This window comes from Sander lucioperca, chromosome 3, assembly GCF_008315115.2.
Source record: "Sander lucioperca isolate FBNREF2018 chromosome 3, SLUC_FBN_1.2, whole genome shotgun sequence".
Lineage (NCBI taxonomy): Eukaryota > Metazoa > Chordata > Actinopteri > Perciformes > Percidae > Sander > Sander lucioperca.
The window spans coordinates 24,279,043-24,300,693 of NC_050175.1; the positions used below are offsets into that span (position 1 = coordinate 24,279,043).

The 21,651-nt window shown below is 39.7% G+C and overlaps 1 long non-coding RNA gene across 1 annotated transcript; it reads left to right on the forward strand.

The window, feature by feature from the left end:
- Positions 1-701: 701 nt before the first annotated feature.
- Positions 702-8,296, forward strand: LOC116067707. The gene is made up of 3 exons (XR_004109294.2): positions 702-713; positions 7,898-7,904; positions 7,938-8,296. It is a non-coding gene; the product is annotated as an uncharacterized LOC116067707 (long non-coding RNA).
- The last annotated feature ends 13,355 nt before the right edge of the window (positions 8,297-21,651 follow it).

The following is a 21,651-nucleotide window of genomic DNA, read 5'->3' on the forward strand; positions in this document are numbered from 1 at the left end:
ACAGAGGTCAACAACGTATCATCATATTTAAGGGTACGATTTAACGCAATTATAGGGGTGTAACGAAAAGATAATGTGACAAATTGCGAAACAGATTTGCTCTCAGCGAGTAATAAGTAAAGCAATTACTTTTGAAATGAGTAATGAATAATAATCAATATATTACTACTTGACCGAGTAATGAGTCCACGACTGGCAGGTAGCAGAAGGACCCAGAATTTGCACATGCCTATTGGTGTTTCGACACTGGTGCTGTTGTTGATGGTCAGTCAAGCTCTAAATGCAGCTTCTTGCATCTCAATGTGATTTCAATTATGATTTCATGGATGAATTACCTACAGTAGTCAAGTATGTTATGAAGCATGTGGGTGACTGTATGAATGACTTAATGTCCAGACCATAAGCTGATGTAAAGATCCTTCTTCACACCACCATGGCTGCGCTGCCAGTACGCCTCAAGTAAAAAGGGCCACTTAATCGATAAGACATTCCAGGACACTATTCAAAAAATAAGACTGAAGGAACCCCACTGTTAAAATGCGAATTTGTAATTTAAGTTTTTATGAAAGCACATCTACAATTTTGGTATGTATCTACCGAAGAGGAGGGAATGACACAGAATCTCTGAGGAAAGGTCTACTGATTACTTGTGTTTTGCATCCAAAAAACCAGAGGACAGAGGGAGATAAATGCCACCGTACACAAGTAGCTAGGTTAGATGAGACCTGTTAATTGCTCCTGTTGCTCAACGCTTTTACTTATAATTCTTTAGGATTTGTTCCCCTCTGTTGGGGACATTTCTTGTCCCTGTAGACACAGTGGTGGTGATGAAAAACCAACATAAGATTAAAACATGGTATCAGAGGAATTCAACATTGTCTCGCCTGCAAATTTAACATGTTACAAATTATATTACACCAAGCTTGTCAAGCATTTGGGTTCTGATAATTACTATGCAATCATATAGATGCAAGTGATATTAAATATTCATTTACTCGTTCCTTGAGGAATAATGGTGATGAAAAAATCTTTTTTTGGTTGGTATTTTTAATGATTTTTCTAACAAAGCTTAGCTGTGATGAGATTCATATTTTGTCTGGCTGTGACGAGAGAAATGTGCAAAAGGATGTTTCTCTGTGTGTAAGTTGGGTTAAGACTTTCATATTAACTGAGGAGTTAAGTGTTATTCCATATATTTAAGCAAAGCAGTGCTACATTTTTAAACCTTCCCCTCATTCACGCTCTAGCCGAAGAGATTGACATAGTAATAAACTGATGTTAATTAGACACACTTTGAAATTCTCCATTCTGCTCGTCTCCATGCCCTAGTGGAGCTGGTGGCTTATTAAATCATTTGCTGCTCTTCGGTGATCATCTTTTGAATCTTGGCCTGACCCTCCGGGCACAATTTATTTTTATTTAAAAAGAAAATTTAGCATCAAATTTTGCATTAGTTCAAGAGAATTATAAATCATTATTACACAGGCAGACACTTCAAACATTTTGTTTAAGAGCTTTCTGCTCGATGAGGCATCAAAGGAGATGTTCGTACTGATGACTGTTACACTGGCACACATCCATTCATTAGCACACTTAAATTGGCATGATCATGTTTTGTACACGGCCCACAAAACTGTATCTATAGCTGTCATCTGGATTACTTCTATGACACAGATGTTGCCAACAATTCCTTGTCCTGTCTAAAATAGTGGTTGTGTAAATAGTAAATAATGTGTTATTTTAGAAAAAAATGGCATACCTAATCTGGTGTGGATTAACACGATTAAGAGTTAAAAGGTTGCAGCCTAGATTTTTCATGATAAAACCCTAACCCTTTATAATGTGATAAGGTTGAGTACTATATTAATCAAGCCCACAGAAGCAGTGCTGGGCTTTGAAGGTATTTTATCAAAGTGGCCACAGACGGTATTGCACAATCACATGACACACACTTGCCCAAAAGGTTTTATTTCCAGAAAAGAAACAATTAAAAAAGGAATAGCTGTAAAAAAGATGAATACATTTTTGTATGCGTCACTACTGTCGCCACTAAGCTGCTATAGATCTATCTGCCGGTCACAGTGACTGAAAGGATTCCCACTAGTCTAAGAGGATGCAATCTTTATGCAATCTACAGAGTGTTGGCCCAAGAATATTTAAAAAGAATTGAACTTTATAAACTAAGGGGTCGTCGATGTTTTTTAGACCTAGACCCTAGCTGAAAGACAGACAGAGCAGGGCCCCCCTACTACATGTACAAAATTGAGATGCATACTAAACTGGGCCTACAATGACGTGTAGGGCGGCAAAAACCTACACATACATATTTATGGTGCATAGAATACTAAGCTATTAAAACAATAATTATATATGTATACATCATGTTTTAATGTTAGACATACAGTTGTGTTCAGAATAATAGCAGTGTGTTTAAAAAAAGTGAATAATGCTCAAAATCCTTAGAATAGCTTTTAATTCCATAATATCAATGCATTGGGAACACTGCACATTCAATTCCAAATCAAAACATGACCAAAATTGATCAAGTTTGTGTTATACCTTTACAGAAAGTAAAGGTATAACATTTGCATTTTTCTTTACCAAGCTCAAACATTTACTGTATAAACTTAAAAATGTCTCAAGGGTTTGCTTTACTTTGAATCACTGCACTAATATTTAGTTGCATAACCATTATTTCTGAGAACTGCTTCACATCTGTGTTGCATGGAGTCGACCAACTTCTGGCACCTGTGAACAGGTATTCCAGCCCAGGACGATTGAACTACATTCCACAATTCCTCTGCATTACTGGGTTTTGACTCAGAAACCACATTTTTGATGTCACCCCACAAGTTTTCTATGGGATTGAGGTCTGGGGATTGGGCTGGCCACTCCATAACATCAATCTTGTTCATCTGGAACCTAGACTTTCTTCGCTTACTGGTGTGTTTTGGGTCATTGTCTTGTTGAAAGACCCATTTCAAAGGCATTTCCTCTTCAGCATAAGGCAACATGACCTCTTCAAGTATGATCCATGATCCCTGGTATGCGATAAATAGGCCCAACACCACAGTATGAGAAACATCCCCATAACATGATTTTTGCACCACCATGCTTTACTGTCTTCACAGTGTACTGTGGCTTGAATTCAGTGCATGGGGGTCGTCGGACAAACTGTCTGCAGCCCTTAGACCCAAAAAGAACAATTTTGCTCTCATCAGTCCACAGAATGTTGCCCCATTTCTCCTTTGGCCAGTCAATGTGTCCTTTGGCAAATTTCAACCTATTCAGTACATGTCTTTTTTTCAGCAATGGGACTTTGCGGGGGCTTCTAGCTTTGCTTCACATAGCTTTCTTCTGATCGTAACGGTACTCACAGGTAACTTTAAGTCTTCTTTGATTTTCCTGGAGCTGATCATCGGTTGAGCCTTTGCCATTTTGGCTATTCTTCGATCCATTCGAATGGTAGTTGACCGTTTTTTCCCACGTCGTTCATGCTTTGGATGCCATTTCAAGGCATTTGAAATCATTTTGGCTGAGCAGCCTATAATTTTCTGCACTTATTTATATGTTTTCCCCTCTCCAATCAACTTTTTAATCAAAGTCCGCTGTTCCTCAGAGCAATGTCTGGAAAGACCCATTTTGCTGAGTATTTCAGTGTGAAATGCACTATAACCAGCATGCACAACATTTGCTTCCTTCCTTCCTTAAATATGGGCCATAATTGACACCTGTTTCTTCACAGAATCAATCACCTCACTAATTGAACACAACACTGCTATTATTTTGAACATGCCCCTTTCAATTACAGATTCAATTACACAGAATGAGCAGCATGCATGTCATGACTGTTGGGTCTGTTGGTTTTCTATGACTCTACAACACTTACTAGTAAATTATTTGCCATGTATAAATATCACTTCTACCAAAAAAAATTGATTTATGAGGTTAGTGATGTTGGAGTGCTATTATTTTGAACACAACTGTACATTTGGCACAGTAAATCCTTAGGCTTAACTGTATTTGTGGATGACTACCTAAGTCCAGGAAAGTAAACCTATCATTAATGTTGTGTAAATAATAGGACTGTCAGCATTAACGCGTTAATCGCGATGCGATTAAGGGTCGAGCATAATACGTTAATTTTTTTTTAATCGTATTAATCTCATGTCGCCATTTATTAATTTATTTTCATTTCACTCGGCTTTGCATCGTGCCTAACAGGCTACTATTTTGCCGTACTTCCTCATAGCACATCCTGCTGCTGCAGGAATAGCAACGCAGATTTCGGTGCCTCATTCCGGTGCCACTGCTATGCCTGCACTTCTCTCTGATGCTCTGAAAACGGACGTTACAGGCAACAGAAACATTGCTGCACATGACGCTAGTTAACACTAGACTCGACAGCAGCTAACATTAGCCTACCGCTAGCTAGTAGCTGGATTAAACACAATTACAATGCTGACAGCTAACGCTAAACGGTGAAAAGTGTGTCTGTATTTCACTGTAGAGGATTCCGACACCGGGATGTAACAATCTGCAGCTGCTGTTGTCGGAAAAACACAGACGGTGCGTTCAATGAAACTGGTAATTTACAGCCTTGTGGTGCATTCAAAGTTGTTGTTAAATTCAAATGTGTGACTAGATTAAATATATAATAAACAAATACAAATCTTAAAATCAAGTTCATAAAGTCATTTTCTTTGCATTAATTTGATTCCCAATCAAGATACACTGGTAAGAATTGCTTTCCATTGTTAATATGTACTTAAAAACAGTTCTGAAATGCAAAATAATAGAATTTTAATCATGTGATAAAAATCATGTGCGATTAATCGCGATTAACTATAGAAATTCAACGATTAATCGCGATTAAGAAAATGTAATCGTTTGACAGCCCTAGTAAACAATAATAATAAATCACAAATAGGCAGATTTATCTTTGCTAATAATCTGTTGGATTCATGTTCATGTATATTTTCAGACATATTTTAACTTTTGGAAGAAAGACAGAACTTGAGGACCTCCTAGTGGTCCAGGGCCCCCTGTTGAAGATCTCTGTCATAAATAATTGAGCTAAGTTGAGCTATGCCACAAAAAAGGCTGACATACTAAAGATTTTTATCTGAATGCAGTTTGAGTCAGTATGACTCATTTAAAAAGGAGTTAGAATACAAGAACTTGGAATGAACGAGCAGTGAGCAGGAATTGTTTTCATATTTTGTAGCGCAGATAATTACTATGCGGAAAACAATTTAAAGACGTGCATGTACATCTTGGAGAATGCCTCTCTCTATATATACTAGGTAGTAGGACATTTAAGATATGATAGTATGTGAAAATATATTTTCCAAAATGGATTTATAAATTTGAGTGAGTAAATCAGAGAAGAAGCTTAATTACTGCACAAAACGGCCAACTGAGAACCCCCACTGGCGCTCCAAACAGCTGAGAGTTTAAGTCTCAGCACTGAATCCATGATCTTTATTATTCTCATCTAATTAGATGGCATATTCAACATGTATTGAACCAGTGTAACTGTTAGACTCAATATGAGTTATGAATAATGTTATTGTTATGGTTTCAGCAATGCTTTTGGCATGACCAATGAAATGAAAGTCTTCATATCATTTATAGTGGCATGATTAGCGTGGCTTTGTCTCTCAGTCCAACAGAGCTACAGAATACAGCCAGCTAGCTTAATTAGCTTCCACCCAGAGGTGGCGAAGCCTTTTGATTTGCCCTGCCTTTTAAATATCAACTGTAATTCTAATATATCTCATTATGCACCACAACCTCGGTACTGGCGAGCAATTCTTAAACACTGAGAAAGATCACAGGAATGTCCAGAATATTTAGCTTTGATGCCCCATGTGCAACCAATTAATTCCAATGCATAAGCACTGAAACACAATTCATTTCAACATCCAGCATTATTATACTTAGAATAAAGGCATCGCTCAGTGTTTTAGACCATTAGATATTAGATTTAGTTGAACATTAACACACAGAATCAAATGTTTCAAAATATACTGTATGCAAAGATATATATTCATCATAAATTGTGAATATTAATGGATGTCATGCAAAGAATAAACACATGAAAAGAGAGGTTATGCAGAAAAATCCTGAGTAGCCATTCTGAATTCTATGTTATGAGATGTTTACAATGACAGATAGTGCAAAGTAGTACACTACAAAATAAGAGGAGAAAAAGGAGGAGGGAAACATGCCGTCGCAGTTGAATGGGGCCTGGCCAACATATTCATAATGAGAGTAAAGTTTCACATTTTTTTAGGCTGCTGGCATTCTCAAATCTAATGTGCATTACGCATCAACAGAGGAAGAGGGAATCGAGATCATATTGAAAAGTATTAATTTATCAGTTTATTGGTTTTGCAGTTAAGTACAGACTATTTCATTTGAGGATTTGGCAGTTATCCCCACTATGGTTTTGTGCTTAAAAGATGTAAAAGCCCTTGTCTGAAAAAATCATGTGACTTTTTAAAAAAGTTACTCTGTTCTGGAAGAAAGACGAATGAATTATTGCAGTCCATTTAAGTTGTTAATTCAGGGGATAAATGGGGTTGGAGCCCTGAATATGCAAGTTGTCAGAAATTTGGCACCTTGTTGAGACACATGTTCACTTCTGCAATCACTGCAGCAAAATCTAACTTTGCCGTCTGTTTCATATTAAGACTCTGGTTTTAAAAGCTTTCAACTAGTCCACTAAATTGTAATGCACTTTTTCCAGAGCCCATGTTCTTAATGTGACTCCTACAGTTAAGGATGTAATGGTGTGTGGTTTGAAATATAACGTTGGCTCCCTGGAACAGTTGTCATCTGGTTTCTTGTGACTCACTCTCCCATCCAAGGCCTCACATAGAGGATTGATTATGAGTGAACATTCACAAAGTGAGATGTAAAAAGGGAAATGGATGTTGTTAGCTGCAGAATTCACCTCAGCAAAAAAAGACTCAGCTGGGGCCCAGGTTTTGTAGCCATTGGATGAATGTCATGGTTATATTTTCATACATATTGTGCTCCTACATTTCAAGAATTAATTGCTGTATGATTCACAAAAAAAGATGATTTATCTTAAGAATATTTAAAAAAGAAATTCAGATCAAGATGCACATGGAGTTAGGACAGGTCTCTTGCTAGCGGTCCGCAGTGAGACCATTCCCACAACCAGTGACACTTTGATTAAAGAAACTCTTACACAAATAATTAAATGTATGCTGCAGTGGAAACTGTGTGGTGTAGTGAACTCAGAACCACACAGAAGCATATGTTGCCTCCCTGACTCAGTGGGTACGTATCAGGGCAGAGGGTTAGCACTGTACTGCATAAACCCTGTAGTTAGAAAAGAAAAAGCATAAACCTTGAGCTTGTGTTGCACTCAACCACAGGATTAATGAAGTATACTGGGGACAGGCATACAGTGACGTTAACGTTGGGAGTTCAAGGGATGGTGGTGGATGGTAGCAAACAGCTAGAATCAGATTATGAAGACGAGTGTGTGTGTGTGTGTGTGTGGGGGGGGGGCTGTGGGTGGCGGAACGGGGGAAGGGTTGGAGGAGAGTTATACTCAGTAAACGTAATACAACTTTTTTTCTCCCACATGACATTGTTTTGTCATTGATTACATGCCACTTTGCAATATTTTGTACCTTAAAATAATGTTTCCAAAATCGTTTCAGTGGTTCATCAACTGCTAACAGGGTGAACGGCACTTCTGCATTCGCTTTGTGGCCCTCTATCGGCTATAACCGCACTACGCAAGTTTGCCAGATCTGTTAGCGGATCTGTAGTTCGAATGAGACAAGAATAATAGTAATGGTAACGGTAATGGACAATTCCGCTTCCAACCTGTAGGGGGACCGAAGAGGAAAAGTGCTTTGGTGTTGCCTACTATATAGGTGCTGGTTGACAAGTCTGTAATGTTAGCTAATTCTTGGTGGGTAACATAAGATTACGACATTGTTCAACAGGCTCAGTTATTTTTAGTATGATTGTTTTGACCACGATTAACAACTCTGTGCTAACCCACAAATTCATCAGTAATGTTAACTGTATAGATAGACTACTAATCTAATGGTAATTTAGCCAGCTAGCACACCCCTGTCTGTCTGCCTCACTCTCCCGGCGCTGCAAGGCTTCAGTCGGGATGAGAGCTGACAACAGCCCTAGGGACACATCCACAGTCAGCCCCCAGCCAGCTAGCAGCCAGCCACTATCATTACAGCATCCAAACCCGGTCAGCACTTAACTCCGGTGCTAAGGACACTAACGGCAGTTTACTGAACCGTCTGTAAACAGACCCAGGCACCCGAGTCAGAACAGCGGCCATTCTTATGAATCACACCTCCATTAGCGTTACCGGTGTTTGTGCCAAAAATCTCCTCCCTGCCTGGAACGAAGCAGCGCAGATAAAGGCTTCTGAACCAAACACTACCCAATCGGACATGTTTCAGCAGTAATGCAACCCGGAATTGGGGAGAATTTAACAACATTGGCAGCCCAGATGACATTGTTTACTGCCGTTAGCCATGTAGCTACTATAGTTAGCAGTGGACACTTAATAGAATATAGCAGCAATTTCTACAGTCATAATAAAGGCTTTTAAACCAAGTACTACATAAACAGAAAATGTTTCAGGAGTAATGTGACCTGAAATTGGGGAGAATTTAACGACACTGGCAGCCAAGATGACACGTTTTACTGCCGTTAACACAATGTTTACACTGCAGCGGCTTAAAAAAATAAATAAAAAATACTCCAGTCCTGCCTACTTGGAGTAGATGACCAATCATAGTAGGCCGGCCTATAGTTGCGCAAGACTTAGCCAAGAGCAGAAAAAACTGTTGAAACTGGAGCGTTTCAGAGTAGTTGGAAATCTGAACGTTTTTAGCTCACATGGATTTGTCAAAAATGTTTATCTCATTATCTGAATCCAACATCGTAACATTGTAGATATGACAGAAAACACGGAAAAGATTAATATGTCCCCTTTAAAGGAACACCGACACCGAGCGTGTACAAAAAACAACGTAACATGAGACACAGCCATCTTCTAACCGTAAACAAACCGGGAACTATATTCTCAGGCGGAAGAATATAGTACTTGGGCGGAATGATTTGCTTTGCAGCAAACCTGTCTGAGAATATAGTTCCCGGTTTGTTTTATAAGATGGCTGTGTCTCATGTTACGTTGTTTTTTGTACACGCTGTGACTATACAAATCATTCAAACAACATGTAAATAGGAACATGGTGGCGTTATTTTGTCACTTATTGGGAGCAGTAGGATTGCTGGAACCATTCACCTGCATGTACTGTGATGGGCTGCTGCCTCTGGAGCCGTCAGACAGCCTTACAGCACGCACGGAGATGAAAAGGGTATGTATGGACTTGTCTAACTCTTGGGGTTACGGTGAATAAGCTAAATTCCCAATAAGTCGGCGTGTTCCTTTAATTGTCACCACAGTGTGTCCTATTGTAGTTTTCAGAGACACAAGCCATATCTGGGAGTACAATGTAGTTGTTTTGTGTTGTGTTTAGCTTTCTGTTTTGGTCTGGTATTTTGTGCTAACCCAGTTTGGGTTTTAACAAAAGTCCAGTCAGGGTAACCGCAGGTTTTCAATGCATGTTGTATGTGCTTCTGTTCCCTGGTTTTAGTCTCAATGTTGGATATTATGTCTACTTGGTGGTGCAAAGTTCGAATTACGCCCAATTTATGCTCAAGTGGATGGGGATTATCAAACAGGAAGTACTGGTCTGTGTGTGTGTGTGTGTGTGTGTGTGTGTGTGTGTGTGTGTGTGTGTGTGTGTGTGTGTGTGTGTGTATGTGTGTGTGTGTGTGTGTGTGTGTGTGTGTGTGTGTGTGTGTGTGTGTGTGTGTGCGCGCATGTGTGTGTGTGTGTGTGTGTGTGTGTGTGTATGTTCCCATACACCTCAATTTCAAGGCTCCTCCACTTCTTTCAGGGAGACCACACAGTCCAGGAATGTGCAACCTTTTCTCACTCCCAACTCGTCAAATACTGATGCTTGGTCAGGACCCCTTAGCGTCACTTTTTAATGCTCTGGGTACCCCTTTCGTGTTGTTTTTCAACGCTCTTGGTCAGGATCACTTGGTGTCCTGTTTTGATGCTCGGGACCCATTGGTGTCATTTTTTAACTTGCAGGATAACACCACTTAGTTAGTGTTAGTGAAAGATTGTGGGTGGGGTTAAAAAAGGTTCGTTTAAGTCACACGCGGGACAAGAACGGGACGGTTAGGAAAAGATTGTGTCTCCTGAGTGAAAGTCCTGTGTTGTTTGATCCATCCATCACCCCAACCTGCCTCCGCATGCAGATTTTTGGTCTTCAATACTACTTGCAACCGTTGTCTCTCTTTATACTACGTCATCTTACAGCATTGCAGTTGAGCTGCTGCTATGCCCAGTTTATCTCATACAGATGCTAAAGGGTGCCTTGTGTATTGGTATCTTACGCTAAGGGCCACTGACCATCAGTATTTGAAGAGTTGGGAGTGAGAATGGGTTGGGAATGTCAAATTTTCTGCTATGCTTCCCTCCTGTTAAACTTATCTTTCTATGAGCTAATGTGGTAGGAGAAAGCAACCACCTTACAGGTTTTGATTTTCATTCATATGTCATCCACATATTTAAACCAGTGGCTTGGAGCCTTTCTCTCTGCTTCCTTCATTTATACATTAGCTATGAGACACAGGTGAACCCATAGCACAGCTGACATATTTGAAGTACATAATTTTCCAGCACATGTCCATCAGTGAGCATATTTGGTTTGATCCAGTAGTAGCAGTGTCTGCAGTGTTGCCAGCTACAGGTGTTAAACATATGATACATAAACATCCGGCTAGCTGCTACTACTACTATGCAATCACATCTCAAAATGAAAAGTAGACCAACTACAGGAGCAGTTTAGCTCGAACTTGCGGAGTACACCTGTTAGCTGGGTCCAACCAAGGTCGGATCATGATCTCAACACAAACCAACCGTACCAAAGCATACCAGAGTTCATCGTTTTGGCCTGCACCATAGTGTGAATACTGTGTCCACACCTGCCATAACGAACCGCAACAAAGGGGGTACATGCTCCATGGTTCGATTCAACGAAACTAAACAAGGCAGGGATAAAAACGCCCTTAGTGTCAGTAAAGAGTTCACATGGTTTTCTTTTGTAATCGACACTACCGTGCACTACATGCCACTGTGGTGTTGATTTATTGGTTGATGCCTTTATTTGCAGTGCAAAGCTCCGAAAAAAAGTATTGTTTCAGAAAAAGTTCCGAAGCTTTATTGGCGCGTAATATTTGCGGTCTGTGTGAAATTACTCAAGACAAAAACAACTGAAAATATATATTGACATGCAAATTAATCGCACAAAAGACACAACCCTGGTGTGTAAAGGACTTAAGGCTGATGATGTCACAGGCCTAGTCATTGAGTGGGATCAAACGTGTATATCAGCACTTAAAAAGCCATGAATCAACACATACCATGCCATAACATCATACATTGTCACTTCACTTTTGGCTTTGATTACAGTTTGAGCAAAGGCATCTGCTGGCCTGTAAGGCTGCCAGCAGTGATTTGGTTTATAGAGATCATATGGCAGACCACTGAGCTTTGAATTAACCAGATTGTCTGTGTTTCCTATGATTTCAGTCTGAGCGTATTATTTCCTTTTAAGAAACACACACCCTGGCAGTATTTTCACTAGGCCCATGATGAGCAACAGTGCTGGCAAATTAAACATACACACTGTTTTCATACATCTGGGGTTGCATTTCCTACCAGGGGGAATAGAGGCTCTAAAAACAATACAAATGTGGGCAGGAAACACACACAGTTTCATTAACAATTATTGTAATGGTATTGACAGCGGAAATCAGCTACAGTGGTAGAGAGATTAATTAGTTTAACGACAGAAAGAAAAGAACAAGATCGATATAGCATATTAGTCGAAAGCTGGAAACAAATGGAATTCATCATGCAAAAGTGAGTGGTTCTCACATTGAATAATTTAAATGAATGGTGGGAGCTTATTCAAAAGTCCCCTCAAGCAAACTTGAGTGAATGACATCATGTACAGTAGAAGCTGTCTGTTTAGTCCTGCATTCTACCTCCTCCCCTGTCTCCAGAGACATGGAGGTGGGGTGGGCATAGGTGGGTGGGTCGGGGGGCAAGGGGTGGAGTGACAGGCTATTTAGACGTTCACTTTGCATTAGAGTGTACAATATCAGGCATGGGGAGCCAAAGTGAGGCCAGATTTCAGGCAATGCTGGTGAGGCCTGGAGCGATGGATCACTTACCTTAAGAAATCAAAGTCAATGGCAAAAGATCTGATCTGGAGTGGGGCCCAGCAGTACAGAGAGAAAAGTGTGAAACCTGGAGAAAGAGAGACACTCATTGAGGAAATCCATTACCACTGGAGAAGCCAACAAGCATGAAAGGAGCTGTCTTGTTAAATTGGCTGCTTGATAAAGCAGGTCTTTGGCTGGGGAGCCACTCAGAGTGACCACTAGTGACACCAGACAGAGGAAAAAGAGGCCCTTATTGATACAGTGAAATGTTGAGTCACTGCAGTCCACCCTCTGTGTTTCACTAGAAGAAAAAGTAATTCTTTAGTAATTTTCTACTTTACATTAGAACACAGAATAAAGTAGCATAGTCACTTTTTTTGCATTCAAATATGCTGGTCATATTTGCTGGTCGTACTAATTTTCCATTTTGTAGGTTTGCAGCATTTAACAATTATGGCGTACTAATTAATTTTCTCTGTCCGTTTGATGCATTACAGGGTCACAGATAGGTCTGGGTATCATTTAAAAAATGATGATACCAGTACCAATATCAGTACCCTTAAAATGATACTGATACCTAAAGTTTTTTTTTTTCCTCTCCCTCATTTGATACCCATCATGTCAATGGAAGCATCTCAGCACGCTGAACTGCCAACTCCGTCAAATACACCGCATTCGACTTCACCACACCACAGACTGCATGGGTTGTAGCTTCTTCGGTAGTGGACCCATCCCGTCACATTAAATCAAAGAATGCTTCCGGTGATTGGCTGCGAGCAAAACCTAACCGTTCCAAAGCCGAGGCTCAAAACTAGAGGTGATCGTGCCTTCTCCATTAGGGCACCTCGGCTTTGGAACGACCTTCCTGAGGAGATAAGGCTGGCTGAATCAGTGACTTTTTTTAAATCACTTTTTGAAACACATTTTTATAGTCTTGCGTTCATATGATGCCATCTTTTTAATCACCTTTTGTCTTTTATTCACCTTTTGTCTTTTTATCTTATTACCTGTTAATTTCATTTTGTTTATTAAATTGTCATTTTGTCTGTCCTTTAAAGCTGTCCCATTTTCTGTTTTCACTATTACAATTATGTGCATATTATTGATTTGTATGTGCTTTTGTTTCCTCTGTCAAAGCACTATTATTATACAAATAGCCATGTATTTACAGATCTGGGTACAAAAAGGATGGAATGCAAGTATTGTTTGACTGGAAAAGTTTCAATACTACTTGGAACTGGCTAATTTTGGTCGATATCGTAAAAGGTATCGAGTACAGCATGCAGGATGCAGCATGTCCCATCAGGCAAGGAAACAACCTGCTACAGGTCACCTCAACGGCTCAACGGATGTACATTGCTGGGATAAAGCCTGATATCCGGCGTGTCTCCCATGCGCCGGATGTTCCTCCCCTTTCACTATCCCTGCTGTCGGGGCTTAGCGCTGCCCAGGACAGTTGTGATTGGTTTAAAGAAATACAAACAAGCCAAAGCGTTTTTTTCCCAGAATAGATAGGTGATGTAGCCAGACCATACTGCTGCGCTGATGCAGTGCTGGGGAGATAGGTCTGGCAATGCGAGACTACAGGTCACCTGATACCTTGCAGTTAACATAAATAGACAAAACTCCCATTTGCACTTCTTTAAAGCCTTTCACACACCTGTCATGCATCCACGTGAACACTTGCATGCTAACGACGCACAAAAGGGCCTTGGATTCAGGCAAACATCTAAATTTACATCGCTACAAAACAATTGCTCTGTGGAGGCCTCATTCTATTGTAACATTCAGAAGACACTAAAGCTATGAATGTATAAAGTACATATATATATATATATATATATATATATATATATAAAATGTTTTTTCTAAATCTTTCGAACTGCATTTGATTGAGATAAATTGACCGCTGACCTAATGATTTTTAAAAAGTGCAATAAGAACCGCCGGACAGTTATGGAGGGTCAGTTGGAGTCATGGCAGTCATTAAGACATTCATACATAATTTGAAAAATACAGACTTGCATGTTTGACTGCAATCAGTGATTTAAATCCAGGCAGCCATTGGTTTCCATTAATTTACTTTTATTTCAATCTGTATTTTAACTGCACTACCATACAACAATAAAATACCTCTGTAGGTTTATTTTTTATAATACATACATGAAACTAATGGCAGCCTAGAAGTTAGGAAAATCAATTCAGACATCTAAAATACAGTAAGAATGATTGAACAAGCCAAGAAATCCGCTGAGTTAGTTGTCATTATCTACTGTAACTTTGCACTGACCTTCACTGTGTCTCCTGTGTATGTTTTAGATTTTGAGAGATTGGTTTTGGCAACGCCTCTTGTGAACCAAGGTGAGTGGCATCAGGTACATTCAACCTGCAGTCTATGACCACTGACCCTTTAATCGTCTTGGCTCACTTAAGCTGCTGGTGGATCCCCCAGTAGATTTGTTTTTAATGCGCTGTGATTTTTTTCCTTCCTCCAAAGCCCCCTTTTTTTATCTTCTTCCTGCTGTGCGGCTGGAACCCCAATGAAGCCGTGGCAAGCCTCAAATCCCCCACATCAGGACAAGCAGGAAAGTACAGCTCAATCAAATCCCGAAAACATTAACGCTCCTGAAAAGAGGAAACTTTTGTTTGTATGTACATCAACTGTTAAAAACATGTGTGTAACACTTAATATTTCCTACTCACTTTTGATTGCTTTATAGTTAAGTGGGAAAAGATACATATGCAAGATCTGTATTTGACAAAATAAGAACAGACTTAAGATGCATACTTTGCAGATATATAGTGAAATGAAGAGCTTTTATACGGTGGCCCTGAGATGCCACAACACGCAACATTAAGAAAACGCACACAAATAGACCACAACACGCAACATAAAGATAACACATGCAAATAGACTACAACACACAACAAAAAGAAAACGCACACAAATAAACCACAACACGCAACAAAAAGACAACACATGCAAATAAACCACAACACGCAACATAAAGACAACACATGCAAATAACCCACAACACAACGGAAGTGTTTACAGGGGACACTTTTAAGTGATGCACACGTGGCTGCAGATGGTTGAGGCTAGAAGGAAATCTACTGTCTATGAGTCAGAGCGGCATCGCTGACGGTGCAATAATCATTTAAATATAAGTATCTATAGTGTTTGCCGTACATTTGTTATCACCGTTAATGTGTTACATCAATGTAAAGCTTAACGCTTTAATGCTGGTACAAATTTCTATTAATAATTAGGTAGATACATCCCGAGCAAACGTTAAGCAAACTGAACCTATCATTTAACATTAGGCTGCTAGCTGGGTTGCTGTCTTTTGTGCCATTTGTTTAATGTCCGGTGGCATTTTCATCTCTTTTTATATGGCGTTACTGTATATGCGTAACATTAGCAGAGATTTAGAAATTGGTGTGTTTATCAGTTGTAGCTGCAGGATGGGAGGTAAAGCTGCACCTTGTTAACTTCACTAGCAACGTAAAATTTTTGTTGTGTGTTGTGGTTTATTTGCATGTGTTGTCTTTATGTTGCGTGTTGTGGTTTATTTGTGTGTGTTTTCTTAATGTTGCGTGTTGTGGTTTATTTGCATGTGTTGTCTTTATGTTGCATGTTGTGGTCTATTTGTGTGCATTTTCTTAATGTTGCATGTTGTGGCCTCTCAGAGCCACTGTACTTTTGACTATTGCTGGGCATTAAGAGACAGAAAGTGCCTCAAAGTGTCTACAAATGAAGCTCAAACACACAGATTTCCAAATACGTTACTTTAAGGTTAACTTTAAGGTTCTTAGCCAAACAACTTCTTGGTTTTGGCCATACAGTACACAGATCATTTCAAAAGAAAATGTTTTGTCATAATTTACTGATCTAAAGACAGCACCTAGCTGCTGTGAAACCTGCACAACCGTTTTGACGTTGGTGCTCTTAAAAAACAAGTTGTTGGAACTGACTGATACAATTCAAGTTTCCAAAGAATGGAGATTGGTCTTCAAACCCCATGCCAAGTAAGTGTCACACTCACTGACCTTACAATCTAAACCTCTTTACTGCACATCGAGGGAAGTAGAGTAAAATAACTTTACAGCTGGAAAATGATAACGCATAAAAAAACAACAATTATAATCTACTACAACCAGTATTTTATTGCAAGGTATTCACGGTTCGCAGAGAGCACATTTGAAAATAATTACATTTGAAATTAAACATATTATAAATGAATACAATTAGGTTAAACTCAAACTATTAATCCCTCAAAAATATGTTTTATCTATTATTAGTGTTGACAGTATAATTAGGGAATAAAATAGATGATGCTGTTTTTAAGGTTGCTTTTTTCCCCAATGCGGATGATTTTTTAAGTCTGCTGGTCGGTCAATTTAAACATATTGCTGCAGTGCTTCATAGTGAACATTTTACAGTTTCCATAGAGCTGCCAAAATTATTATTCCAATTATAGCAATTGTTACTCTGGCATACTGCAGGATCTCACTGGAACCAAAATTCTGTCCTACTTGTCCATGCTCTGAATAGATGTCTAAATCTACTCATTTTCCAGTATTTCTTTTTTTCATTTTTATTGGTTCACCAATCAAATTCATTTTCGATCAGCTTACTTAAGAGTTGGCATGTACTGTACCATGCTATTCTTGTAAATCCCTGTATGAGAGAATTGTGTCATTCCCTTGAGTGCTATGATTTGTGCTAAGGAACACTGACTTCACTTCTTTTAATTATGCCCGTTGAAAAAAATAAATAGCTTGTACATTGCAGAGCACCACACCTGCATTTGAGAGGGGAGCTAAGATTTTGAGGAAAAGAGCAGGACAAAAAGAGGTATTGTTGTTGGGTGTAGGTCAGTGCTGCTAGGCTGCTGCTCCCTAGAACATTCCATGGTGTCACATAATACTGTCAGTTTCCTGTTGGAAGTGCCAGCCCAGAAAGATTGAGTGTGCTCGAAAGTCAGAGAAGTGTGTGTGTGTGCCCGTCTGTACAGTATATGTTAGTATGTACATTTGTGTACCTCCACTTTTTCTCTTCTGACGTCTCTGCATCAGCTTCTACAAGATGTCCAATTTTGAAGACTTTCATCTGTTAGTGCTCTATATATACATGTATACTGCGACAGAAACAGAGAGGAAAAGGAGTATTTTCCTTAGCTGCGAATTACTAAAAATGTGTGTTTATGTGTCAGAACACTTGGAACAGAGTATGATACATCTCCTGTGCAGGGAAGTGGGTCTGCACTTAAATTCTTTTATAGGGCGCGCTATAATATGTATGAACACAGTCATATGTAAAACACAGCCAAAGAAATAACTCACCTGCCTTCTACTTGGAATTGTAAAAAGAATTGCTCCCTCTGGATGCCACCAACAGAAAGGCCTTGGACACAGCCTACTATTTGTTTTGCATTATGCTCGGGTCAATACAGCACTGTATTCCGAATGAAGAAAGTTGTCAATATATAAGACAATTTTTTTTGTGATCACTGGTAAGGTCATGAAAAGAAATATAAATGTTTATTTAAGAACAACACAGACATGTACAACTTATAATATAATCTGTAGAGACAGGAACACACATAAATATGTGATGCATTCATGATTCTAACACTGTATATAGAAAAATCCAGTCAACTTCAAAGCACCATTATATTTGTTGTAACAGTAAAAAGAAATTCAAACAGTCACAAAATCCAAATATTCAATCCAAATCAAGAACTACCTACATATTTCTCTCTGCAAAAAGAAATCAGCAACCGGTTTATCACTACAAACAATAAGCCCATTAGAGAGCCACACACACAGACACACACACACACACACACACACACACACACACACACACAAATCTGCAATGTAGTCAGAAGGGGAAAACACCCTTAAACATCCCGCCGGTGAAAATGTGTAAATTAGACTTGGCCCTGTGCAGCTTTGGAGCTCAGTATGCAGGCTGAGGAGACATTAACGAGGAAGGGGAGACTCAGTGAATCAGAAGCAGCCCCACACCACAGAAGGAAAATAAACTAAAATAATAGATCTCAAGGATGTAATTAAGAGAATTGTGATTCAACAATGAGGTAACTATCAAGTCGTTCAGCCACGACAGCCAACTAAAAGTCACATCAAGACGTCTGATGACATCATTTATGTTAAAGTGAGTTTTTCCTATTTGACTCTAGTCTTATTGTGCTAAAGAAACCTATCAACTTAGACAGCCCAGTGTGAGTCTGTGCCTGCCTACCTGGCAGAGGTGGTTCAATGTTATTATACTGTTTATGTTTGTTTGGGGTGGAGGGAAGAGAGCAATATTTGAAGGTGACATACAACAATCCCATAAATAAAACTAAGAATTGTGAAAGCTCCAATTAAGGATTTTGGGCTGTGCAATTCATGGATATTATTTATAGATACATTTTTGCAAAGTAAGATTTGTTATTGGGGAGAAAAATGAAATGGTATGATAAATGTACTCAATTACTAGTCATTTACTCTGGTAATGAATTTAAATGATCTCCAACCATTGTGTTAAACAAAATAACAATCAGCGCCACAAGTTTAATATTTTCTGATGCCAACCTGCTCTGAGTGACAGGTCAGCTAATATGTGAAGCACTTCACCTGGGACATTAGAGGTCCAAGTCTGACATGCATCTGTTCATAAATCACAAAAGAGCAGACCACTCATTTACACTTCCATGTATTGCTTGATTAACTGCAAATCATAACATTGTCCCTAAGCGCGCCTTGGGTAAATAAGGGGAGCGACAAGCAACAAACATTTATTTTCTTGTGCGTCTGCTTCAGAATTTAATTAGCCTTTTTTTTTAACCTGTGAACCCAAAGCCTCACCCCTGCTGTAAGACGCAGAATTCATTAAGCTGTTTTCTGCCCTCAGATTTTCACACCACGGCTTTGAACATCTGCACCCTGTCATGTATCATCCCATTCATTTCTACTTAATTTGATCCTAATAAGCGCCTACATGAGGAGCCAGATGTTACTGCTTCGACTGTGGCACTGGAAGTTTTGTTTGAGGGGAGTTGTGCTCTGTGCCTGGTGGGCAGGGAGGTGCATCCAGTGCAGGCATAGACTGTTTGAAATCACTCATTAATATGTAGAATAGTTTTAGGATTTCTTATTTTCTAGATATTAGTTTTTACTTGTCAGTGCACACAGAAATCCATCAACATTTGACAAGGTCCCTCAGGGTAAGCCTGAGAACTTTCTTTTCATTTTCATTAATTCCAAAAGACCTGTTTACTAGAAAATCATCAAACGCATATTTGTATGAGCCACGTAAGACCCAGTTTGAAACACACAACTTCAGTGTTTCCTTTTGGAGCAAAAAGTTGAAATAATGGAATATAGTTTCTTTTTCAGATGGATCGATGGCATCTTGGGGGAATCGATGTGTGAGATGATATTCAGTGGGCAGGATGCTGGGAGTAGGTCTGATTATGTTCTGTGGATAGAGAACCCCTGTAAACTTGACTGCTAATCAGCACCATATGCCAGCCCTTGGCCCTCATTCTCATCTTGTCATTTCAAGTGGCTCCTAGACATGGCTCCTGACATGCCCTGGATTCAGCCACAGCAACTAGCAGCCTGGCATGTGCTAATGAGAGAAGTGGTGGATGCCGAAGAGTCTCATGTACCCCAGAGATGCACCGAAGGATGGGCAGAAAAGCCAAAGTCTTAGTCATATGACCCTTTTGAGTGGGCCTCTTTACCTGTAGTGGGAGCAGCGTTGGTGCTGCCTGCACACCCATGGGACAGTGTGTCTGTGTGTATGTGTGACAACTGAGCATGGTTCATGGAGAATTTACTTGGATTTACTTGTAAACTGTGGAGTCCTTGAACTGTGTAAAAGCTGCTTGTCAAAGCTCTGTTTTTCCCATATGTTTGTGCCTTTCTTTTGGGTAACCAATGTTGCAATCTGCATCCTTGAACATGTTCCTTTTTGTCGTAACAAAATGTTCACAATTCTTAGCACAGGGTGGCCTTTCGAATCTCAATCACTTTTTCGGAAGTAACCTGATTTCAAAGCTGGTGGTAAACAGGAAAGGGTTGGCTTGGCGCTGACACAGAGCATCGGAGCTCTACCATCAGCTGAGCATCAAATCAGGTCAATCTAAATAACGCCCTTGATTATAATTTCTATACCTTTTGGGGTCATGGGGGGTCAAACGTCTCGTCTTGCCGTGGATTATTATTACGCGGGAGGAAAACTGAACTGGGATGCCTGAAAAGGGTCTAGAGCTGAGGGGGTCACTCATCCTTCTGTCTAAGTAGGCATCTGTTCCTATTTAACCTCTGGCCACAACATGACTCTGGGTAATCAGAGTGACCACTGTGCTTTATTTGCTGCTTTGCAATGAAGGAGAACAAATCACAGTCACACATGCAGGCAGCTATTCCCTCCACAGGCTGTTGTTGTTCAAGGAAACATATTGTCACTACACAATGTGATCAGTCTACAGTACTCCAACACTGCAATAAACTCCCAACAGCGTGATCTAAGAAGCTCTGACTGATGGCTCTGATAGAGCCTTCTGTCTACTCGCAAAGCTGTTTGTACTGAGTCCCAGACCGGGTCTGCCACTGCTCCTCTCATGCGCTGTTGTCATTCAAAGTGACTGCAGCTTAGTGTATCTGTCAGCTGACTGGTTTCTCATTGTTTTACACGCTCGCACACTATGCCTGTGAGAGAGTGAGTGCAGGCCCCTCAGGCAAACATCATGTCAGCCAGCTTTGTTCTACAGGATGCTGGGGCTCCCTCAGCTGCTGCTTGGCTCCTCTGCTAACTGGGGAAGTCAAGGAGATTAAATGGAACATCCTGAATCTCATACTTCCTAATGTTTAGTGACATCCACACTCTGCTGAGACTGTAGGCGCGCCTACACAAAGGACAAGCGGCGAAACAAATAGTGCTTCTTTGAAGACGATTCTATGCCACAAGACGTGTACGTCATTTACACTGATGTAGTCTGACAGAAGAGGGAATTTTCACAATGCTACCTTCAATAAATTATGGAGAATGTTTTGAGTGGCATTTTGAGATTTAACCTAACAAATGCACTGTGTTATGACAATTATCTTCTACGTCCTCAATAAAATGTGTTCTCAGAACAGGATTCTGCAGAATGTCTTAAAATATACAAACAATTCAATGGGACATTTTCCATTTAGATGATACATATTCTTGTTTTTTTTTACATGGCATGTAATAGTATATTAATGAAGCACTTGATACTGTTGTTTAAATTATTGAAGACAAGAAGGTAGTCCCAAGTC